General features: G+C 45.6%; 1 non-coding gene across 1 annotated transcript; it reads right to left on the reverse strand.

Annotated features, from left to right (window-relative positions):
- Positions 1-9,864: 9,864 nt before the first annotated feature.
- On the reverse strand, positions 9,865-9,947 carry TRNAL-UAA (transfer RNA leucine (anticodon UAA)). The gene has a single exon. It is a non-coding gene; the product is annotated as a tRNA-Leu (tRNA).
- Positions 9,948-10,335: the final 388 nt, after the last annotated feature.

The raw sequence follows: 10,335 nt of genomic DNA on the forward strand, positions 1-10,335 counted from the left end.
TCCACGCTTCAGGATCTCTGCTGGGCCCTGGCTCAGACCCAGCGGGTGCTGGGTGTCCCGCCAGCACGAGCGGTTCTGACAGCTGGGAGACAGCCCAGCATCTCCCAGCATGCCGGGTCTTGGCAGTGCAGGGAAGGGATGTGAGAAAATCCGAGGCCAACCCGCCTCGTGCAAATCACCCTCAAGTGAGTAAGAGCAGCTCTGTCCTCCTGCAATGCTTCAAGAAACATTCCCTTCATCAGTCCCTGGAGGAACAGTAAAACCACCTTGCAGGCAAAAGCCAACAGGCTCAGCAGAAGAGCAGCTGGGAAACCCTCGCAGCTGGCTCCCTATCCTTCACATGGAGTTCCCTCCACTTCGTGCGAGCTCGTAAGGCCATGTTTTATATCCTAATTAAACTGAAAGAAAAGGAATTGGATAACAGTCTAGAAGATTTGCAAGCTACATCTATTTCACAAAATGACTCATGTTCCCACTAGTGTAGCTCATCAGGTCCAGCACATGCTCTAATGTGTGGGACTAATAGATTTGTAACAGTGATAGCTAATATGAGTCTGTTCCGGTTACATACTTATCATGGGTCCTCACAGGCTTTCCATCAGAGCTGCTGAATGAAAACCCTTTTTATTAAAGAAAGAGGGGAAAAAAAAACCCTTTACCCATAAATCACTCAGCACATTAGCCCTCAAAACAATTCACTGAGGCAAGGTCATATTTCCCTTGCATTAATTTAGATCCTTGGAAAGTTCAGTGAGATGAGAAGACAAGACAAAACACAAGAGGCTGTGTCTTTGGCTGCCATGAATCAGCATGGCCTCCCATCAGCTGAGAATCCAACCGTGCCTCCAGAGAGAGCTATAGGAAATATATAACAATTCCTTTACAGTCTTGGGGGCTGGTAATGATAATCCATATGTTGCCTTATTACTTCAGAAGGAAGGGAGAGCCTGCAAGGACATGTAATATTTAGCAGGTAAGAGAAGTTTTTACAGCCCCATGGGAAAAGCTCTTTTGATTTCAGCAGGCTGGGGTTTGCCCTGTGGTGTTGGGGGTCACCACATTTAAGAGGAGGAGAAAATATTTTGTTGCTTTGTTTTGTTTCCAGGCAGTACTTCAGTGGGAGAAAAACCTTATGCCAGTCACAGGCTGGAGTAGGATGTGACAAATCAAGTCACAGAGGCACTGGCTTAAGTGAAATATTGCCATGATGATGATGCTCTGCCTCTCAGGTATCTCCCATCCACTGCTCCAAACAGTAAAGAAAGCAAGGAAATCTGCCAGCTCTTAGCCCTGTTCTTTGTGCTGTCCCTTTGATACTTCAGCTCTCTCTGTCACGTTTACCCCATTCAGATATTTTTTGGCGCTTTTTTCCCACATGCAGAAGTACACATTGTCATCTCGTAGCCTTGTTTAGTGGCTTGAGACTTCCTATATAAATCATTTTTTCCAAACATCTGATCATTTAGTGATCAGAAGGCAGAAGGGTGGTCTGGTTGCTCTTCTTTTAGATTCCTTCTAGGTCCCATTATCTGGTCACCTTGTGGTGGCCAAGACCAAGAATGTGATTGGGTTTGAGGGCAAATCAGAACCACACAGGGAAGAGCTATTTCCTTCCCATAGCACAATTTGCCTCCATGGAAGCAGACAATTGTATTTGCAGTAATATACTATTTCAGACTGATCTCCAATTTTTCATCCACAGGCACTTCAAGGACCCCTGTGCATTACCTGGAACTGGTGGAAAATAAGCTGTCAAAACTGTTAATTTCTGATATAGTTGGAGGGGAAGGGTGTCCCCTGAAAACACCTTTTGGTTTAGGATGAATAGTTTTTGGTAGAGGGGACTTGATTTTTTAAAATTATTTTTGTAATGAAAACAAATCTTCTCCCTACAGAAATAAGGTTTTAATCCTCTTCACTTTGAGACATTCCAAATCTCTTCTTTTTGTGAGTTGTCTTAACTCTTTTGGAGAGCGTTCTTGCACATACATGTATTTGGCAGGTTTACCAGCAAGCAAATATCACATTACAGTAAGGGATTTATGGGCATGATCTGGTCCAACTAGACAGATAACTAAGCACTATAAAGAGTTCTGTCAAATAATTATTCTCACCAAATCTCGTTCCCCACAGCGGTCATGTTATCCAGACCAAACCCTTGGTCCTTCCATAAAAGTTCATTAGAACATCCTCCTCAGACACCTTTAAAACATACTACCTCAGATAATGAAATAGAAATGCATTCAACCCAGCAGTCTGGGAAGAAAAGACTGTCGCAGGCCAAATACAATTATCCACTGTTTGTAACTTCATTCCAGAAGGCCTTTGGGGCCAAATAGGGTCATGTTAGTCATCATAGGGCATTTCTTAGCAAAAAATCTCCTATTGCTGTAGTCACTCTTCCCCACCCCATGCTTGCAATGACCTCCAACAAATGCCAGATCCCAGCTGATTGTTGACATGAAAGTGAGAATTTGGGTGGTTGGGAGTGGCACAACAACTACCCAAAGCTTGAGGAGGTCTCCCCCATTTGCCCACCTCTGACCCCCAGCACTTCCCAGCACAAGGGGCAGCTCCCAAGGCAAGCTGCAAAAGCAGGTTCACAGATCAACATCATAAAAATGCTTGTATGCTTGTCAAACAGAGGTTGAATAACTGTGGTGCTCAGATATGCTACACCAAGGAGTTTTCAGTTTTAACACTGAGCTTCCTGGCTTTCTTTCAAGACATTCCCATAAATCTCAGTATGCTGTGGGGACTGTAGAAGGGACAGCTCTATAGGCCATGGCTTTAGGAGTAGAGAAAAAGCAGTTCTTCCTCCTGCTCCATTACTTGTTTGCACTGGGGACAGACAACATTTGGACCTGAGATATCAGCCCAGCATTAATCCTTCTCTTGCCATGTCTACACATTCAGCTGTAGAAAAGAGTGATGCAAGTGCAGCACTGACACTGGTTTCTGTCTGTGAATTCTGCTACACACGACATGATAATAAATCATACACAGAACACGCTGATCGATTCTGCCCAAGCAGTATGTTGGTCTCCAGGGCCAACAAACCAGCACTTAAAGTTTCCTTTCTCAGTGTTCTATACTGCAATAAAAAGAAGTTCCTCTGCATCCCAGGCAGGTCATTTAGCCTCCTATGCAAGGAGAATGACAAAAAGATACACATGTAGGCATTAGGAAATGCACCCAGCCTGACATTCTCAAAGTGAGCGTTCCAACAGCTCAAAGTTTCCCCTGTAGTTCTAATAATTAATGGAAAAATAGAGTCCTCTGGGAAAATTGTCACCGGGTAATTAATAAAAAATTAAAACGGGAGAGCAAGAAGAAAGAGCAGGGATGTTGCAGAAAGCCTGCAAATTGAAAGAGGCGGACTTACAGTTGTGATATCCTTCCCAGTCTCAGAGGGAACTTAACACATGCTCCACCTTCCTCAACGGCTATCTCAGGACTCTCCACTTCTTCCATTCACACTTCTGAAACAAAAGACATTGTGATGTAAATGTTCACACCCTGCCACACTTCTCAGTGGCCCCCCATGCACAGACCTGCTGAGGGGGAATGGCTGTCAAGAACAAATCTCTAGAGTCCGGCAGGATCTATTACCAGGTGATCCCTTGAAAATAAAGGTCACTGTTTCTTTTCTACCTGTGGGTTCAATCGGCTTGTCGTTTTGATGTGGGCAGCACATTCAAACCCAGGAAAGAGGTCCTTTCTCTGTCAAAGCAGTGATGAAATGTCTTTTTACCTTGGTATCTCTGAAACGCTTCCCCAAACGGCAAACACACAAATACATTTATCTTGCAGCTCATAAAGCAGACTGGAGCTTAAAAAACCCCTAAAATTTCAAGATCAAAATTGATTTCCTATTGGGAAATGGGGTTGAGAAACTATTGCCAGAAATGCCCATTTCCCAGCTCTGTCTCCACCTGCAGTTTACCAACATGAGTGCCTAAGCCATCATAGATGCTGGGGAATCCTGAGAGGAAAGAGGATGAAGATGGATGGTCTTATGATTAAGCCAGAAGACAGGGATTCAAGGGATCTGGCATCACATATAGACCTCCTGCACTGACTTTGGGCAAGTCAATTAACCTCTCTGTGCCTCTGCTTGCCATCTGGAAAATGGAGATAAGAGACTTCCCTACTGCAAAGGAGTGTTCGAAGGAGACTTGTGTGTTTGACAGATGCTCTCATCCGATGCCAACAGGAGTCAAGGGATTTCATTGACAGGAGAGTGATGGAGTGGAGAAGACCCACTGCCATTTGGGGTTATGTAGCTGTGTGAAAATTCAATAGGTATCTGTTCTGCTTCCCTTGCCACCTCCTTCACACCTGTCTGTCTTACAAGGCACAAATGCTCTCTTGACCAAGCACTGGCTCCAGTACCAGCTGCGGGAACCCACAAGTCTCATAGGGTGACCCCAAAGGACTGAAGTGTATCAGTGAGGATTTTTGCCAATTAAAAAAAATGTAAAGGGAGGCTCAGAAAAAAAGCCATGGAGAGGCCAGCCCTGTCTTACCCCTGAAAGAGTGGAAATGCCTGAGATGAAAGGCCCAGCTGCCGTGGGTGCCACTGTCTTTATACCCACAGGTATCTGGATAAATCCCCACTCGTGGAGGGGCATCCTGCCCATACAGCAATACAAGAGGTATCACTGCTGGCCTGACCAGCTGAGCTCTGCCACCATGCTGGAGGGGCTCACTAATCCCTCCAAAACCCTACAGCTCTGTAAACAAGGGAACATAATTTGCCATTATGTTCTTTGATTTCTGGTTGGGTTGGGTTTGTGTTTTTTAAGACACCAGAAAAGAAAAGCATTCCTGTGCTTTCACAGGCAAAGCTGTATTTCCCCTTCCAGTTTCACAAGACAAGTTAAAGCATCTAATCCTGACTCCTGGCAGAACCTGCCTGACCCTTCTCTGCAAGGCTCGGGGGGAGGATTTCTTTTCCCCTCCTATTGGGTTTGTGGGATTTTGGGGTTTTTTCTTGTATTAAAATCCCATAGTGTTATTAAAAGGAATTGTTCAATTCCTTTAATTGGCTCAGAAGATAAATTCTTCCCTCAGCCCAGGGGGTCATGGCCATCAGCAGCTATTTATTAGCTGCATTGATTGAGAAGAACAGCCTTTAAATGGAAATAAATTGAATTCTATGGCAAAGAGGATTCCATACAGGCTATTAATGTAAGACAGGAAGCTTAACAGTTTTATTTCATATTTATTTGTTCCCCTCCTCAGCTCCTAGCTATCCTCACCCTCCCAGTTATTTCCCATGTCTCCCACCAATCATCCTCTCTTCACCACAGGGATTTCCTTACTTACATGGGTGAGAGCAGGCACAAGGGTGATGATGATGGTGGAGACTTGGATGGGTTCAAGGAGGCTTCAAATTAGGTCCCTGGGAGTCAGTGATGAAGGAGGGGTGATGGGTAGCAGGACAAGACATCCACATGCATGCACAATAGAAATGACAGAGGGAGCAGAGCTCTCCTACGCTCTCTGGGGAATTTTTATTATATTTTTGCCTTCTCCACCACTCAGAAATTGTCTTTTCCACCCCCTTGTCGGCTCCAGAATACATTTCATGGTGCTCACCTTCATTCCAGTGTTTAATTGCTTGAGATTGTTACTTGTAGGCTGCTAATTTATTAAAACCATATCTCTCCTATTACTCTGGAGCCCAGAAGAATCATTGCCTTCTATTAAAGGCAGTGGTGCGTGCCTGCTTGTCTTTTTTCTCTGGTCACCTCTGTAATTGCAGCCCACTGCTAAGATGTGAAACTCCCCCCTACCAGCTAAGCATCCTCCACCAAGCAGGTTTGGATGAGGAACACATGCAGGAGACAAACTCTCTCAAGGAGTAAAGAGATATAACTGCTCTGATGTCCACAGGGAGTGTGAGATTGCATTGAGAACACACAAAGCCTCTAAGCTGCTCAGACCACATATCCCCAGATCAGACAAAAAGTGAAGGCAGGGACTCTTGACACAGATGGTCACTGGACACATCATGCATACCAAACCTTGCCAAAATATGGTGATGGAGAGCATGGTGCTAATAACACCAAGCTTGTGGGTCTAATCTCTGTATGGACCACTGACTTAAGAGCTGGACTTGATGATCCCTGTGGGTCCCTTCCAGCTCAGAATATTTTGTGATATTCTGTGATATTCTGTGATGAAATGCTCTGTCCTCACCCAGCTAAGCACAGGAGGATCTTCCTTGGTTGTTACAGGACAGCTTTTGAGTCAAACACATCCCTCAAAGCCAGACACTTGCACCATATACTGGTGCCAGAGGCACAGATGAGACTCACATACCAGGAGATATAGATAGATATGCCCATAAACACATGTATGTGTATCTCCATAGACCAGGTGGTTGATACAGGCCCAAAGCTCCCGACTTCTTCTCAACCATCATCTCTCCAACAGGTTGTCCAGCTCCAAGGGGCTGCCCAGCTGCTTTCATGACGTGCTGACTCTTCCCTACCTTTGAAGGGTTTCCTTGCATACACCTGATCCTACAGAACTGCTCCATAGCACTTGACATGAAGAAGTAGCATCCCCTAAAGCAGTGCCTGAGCCTGGTTTTCAAACTCCTAAAGAAAGGAAATAAACAGACCATTGGAAGATGGAAAATCACTACATACTTGAGATACTTCTGAGTAGCAGAGGGGGAGTTGCCTGTCCCTCTCAGACTGTTTTCTGAGATCCTGCCATTGCAAGAGGCAGATACCCTTCAATACATTACAGGGTCAACAACCCCCACAGCCCCCTTGTGTCATGACACAGCTCGTATGTTTTAGACACACAGTGTCTCCCTCAAATTCAGGTGCCTATGATTTGCGTCCTCACCTAGATTTGGTGCTTAGTTCCACTGATGTACAAGTGCAAACCCAAACACAGATTAAACCATCACCAAATGCTGGCACAGGGCACTAGATACAGTCCAGCTGGGGAATGCCTTGTGGGGCTTCCAGCCTGCTGTCAGGAGAGCTCGGGATTCTGAATCCTCAGGTGGTCTGAAGGCCACTGATGCTCCATAATATATCCAGACAGTCCATTTTTCACAAAACATGAGTGTCTGGGGCAGAGCTCACAGCACCTGCACACAGGTGCAGGCAGAGGCAGAGGTAGCAGCTCTTGTTACCCACCAGCCAGTAATTACAACAGCAGCATTACAAGAGTAAAACAATAACATTTTGTTTATCTCCTAAACAGTTAGCTCATTTTAGCACTCTGCCTCCAAGTGCTAGATAATAACTGGATACAAGGCAGGTGGTAGCTTTGTGTACCCACAAAAGTATGGGTGCATCTGTGATTGTAAAGTGGAGAACTGCTGCTCCAGGTTCCCAATCCTGGAAGTGTGGCTGGAAATGGTGGTATAAGTTATAGGTTAGATTGGATATAGGGATTTCTCAGGGATACAGAGCTGAGGCAGACCATACTGCTCTGGTGCCTGTGGAGTGATTTTGACCTACATCCTTTGAGCTCTGGTTCCCTGCTCCTGAGACAGCCTGCGTTATTCTAGGACTGCTTTGTTTTTACCTGAGTACTTGACTTATTTTAAGTACAAATGTCCCAGGATCTAATCTGAGATCTGCAAGCAGGAGCACACAGCCAACGACAGACTCACAAAGAACCAAAAATATCCCATTTCATTTAGATTAAACAAGGCCGTTATTGTGTTTTAATATGGGAATTGATTATTATAAGTATGTGTATTGAGCTTAAGAGCTTAGATTTGTATCTATTTCATCACTGTTAATCTTTGATAAATATGTTTTTAATAATCTCTGGGTATTTATTGAACATAAAACTGTCATGTGAAATTGAGAGTAAGATTGCTAAAGATCCTTATTATACACTACTTGAACACAAATTCATTATTAAAAACCTTTCACTGGGGCTTACTTTTAACCACAACATAACTGATGTGCATACTGCATAGTTAATCTATAACAAATACATATGCAATAAACTATTGATATTTAACCTGCAGTAACCATTAATAACCATTAATAAATGTGATATGTGAAAATGGCTATCAGGCAATCTGTCCTTTTTAGCTCTGTCAAGCACTTGGAGGCTGAGGGGTGAGACAGAAGAAAGCTGTGTCCTTGTAGAAGGCAGTTCACTTATCAGTCCCCACAACTTTCACCCACCCTGGCCACTGGACTCATTGCTATTTCAATCCCCAAATCTCCAGCCCCACATCCTTACAGAGGTCTGCCATTTGATCTCAGTCCTGACTCAAATTAACATCTGGCCCCAGCCATCCGTACAACTCCAGCAGGCTGTGCCATACAAAGGCTGGTCATTCAGCTCCTGGTGCTTTTAAATTATGCTCTGTCTGCCCAATAGCTTTGCAATATGAAACAGAACCCATACCCCTGGGGCAGTAAAAACACAAGCTTTGTGAGAATATGGATCAACAGAGAAGCTCAAATGAGATTTCAGCTTTAAACTCATCAGGGGCCACCAAATGCCTTTGACACATGAACTAAACAGTAGTCTGACTCCAAGCCACCAGAGGTAAAAGACTTGACCCTTAATGCTGCTGAGACCCTCTGGGATATTCTCAAAGATGTGTTTGTCATTCTCTGCATCACTTAATGACTGAGGTTAGTTGCAACAAGCCAGGTCTCACGGATGCGCTCAAAATTTTCCTCACAACACTAATCAAATAGGAGAGGAGCAGAGTAATTCCTCCTATGTCCTCTCCTCTGGGTCGTGCCCCATTTGTTATATGGCCACTCATACAGGCTCTGTAAGACCTTCCTGCAGGCCACCATCTGATTCCCATATATCAGAGAGGGAGCCAAAGATTCTAACGTGTAACTTTTAATTGAGCTGTATCATCTGCCACAAACATGAAATTAATGGTCCTACATCATAATCATAAATTCATACATAACCCCATGCACCAGCAAATAACTCTTTGCAGTGATACTACAGTGGTAAGCTGATTTGCAAGAAGCGCACGCTACCCAGGAATCCTAATTAACCAAATTAACACCATCACTTCAAATCATGTCCCAGCAGTAGGACATTTCCGATTGGCCTTGGGCTGGAGCAAAGCAGCCAAATGAAAACCTGACAGCGTCTCTGTGAGTCCAGCAGCCTAACCCTCTACTGAGGGAAATAGCTGGTGCCCATCCATGCACACAAGGAAGGGAACAAAAGTCTCATGATCATTTATAGGCACCAACACAGGACAGACTACAGCATAAGTGACACTGGGCAACAGAGGAGCAGCTCTCAGCTCCTCGTGTATTTCCCAAATCTAACCAGCAGAATCAGGAACCCCTTCATGCTACTCTGGCTTCCTCCAGGGGGTTGTGACACTGCCATATCCCCTCAGAGAGTGCCAAATGTTGCTTTGGGTGAGCCAAGAAAGGGGTCTGGGGTCACGGAGCAGAGCTGGTAATAGGAACAAACCACAAACCCCAAACCCATCCCCTGAACCACTTGTTTTCACTTGTGACTTGCCCGAGCTGTTTAGCGCTCAACACCTTTTTTTTTCCCCCTTCTGGGTAGTCAGGTTTTTCTATTTCTATCACGGGAAAAACAAACTGCTATTTTGGGAGCATGTGGGATTCAAGTCCATGACGATCTCAGCACTCCCTGCATGAAAGATGAGCTCCACAGCCTGTGTGCCAGAGGGACTGGCTCGTGTCTCTGTACACATTCAGCCTGGGTGGCATGGTGGCCCAGTCCTACCAGGGCCCTCATGCTGGGCATTGAATGGCCTCGTTCCCAGGGACAGGGCCGAGAGCTCTCACTCCTGTTCCCAACTGATGTTTCAAAAGCTGGGGTGGGAACTTCAGACCCTGAGGAAAAGGAGGTTCCTACCAGAAGTGGGGTTCGAACCCACGCGGGCATGTGCCCATTGGATCTTAAGTCCAACGCCTTCACCACTCGGCCATCCTGGTGGGCTGTGGGCTCTCCCCAGGCCCACCATCTCCTCCCCTGTGGACACACACCTCACCAAGCCCTCGAGGTCCCACCCCTAAGACACTTCCCAAGTGCAGCAACACCATTCCCTCCTCACTGCTTTCTTTAATGTCCCCAGCAGCTGGTGGGACATTTCACTGGGAGACAGCAGGTCTCATGGGCTGTGGAGCATGGCACAACCCCTATGTGCCACCCTAGATCCTTGTGCAAAGACCATAGCCACCGGTTATGACACTGACAGGGATTCTGGTGCAGGAGGGACATCTCCAGAGGGTCTCAGCCTGGCCCTGCTGGGTCTTCAGGGGAAGGCAGCAGCTCTGGCAGCCTGACAGCTCTCAGCCAGACACAGCACATGTTTAAAGCCCT

The sequence above is a fragment of the Myiozetetes cayanensis genome, unplaced genomic scaffold, assembly GCF_022539395.1.
Source record: "Myiozetetes cayanensis isolate MyiCay16 unplaced genomic scaffold, myiCay2020 scf18, whole genome shotgun sequence".
Lineage (NCBI taxonomy): Eukaryota > Metazoa > Chordata > Aves > Passeriformes > Tyrannidae > Myiozetetes > Myiozetetes cayanensis.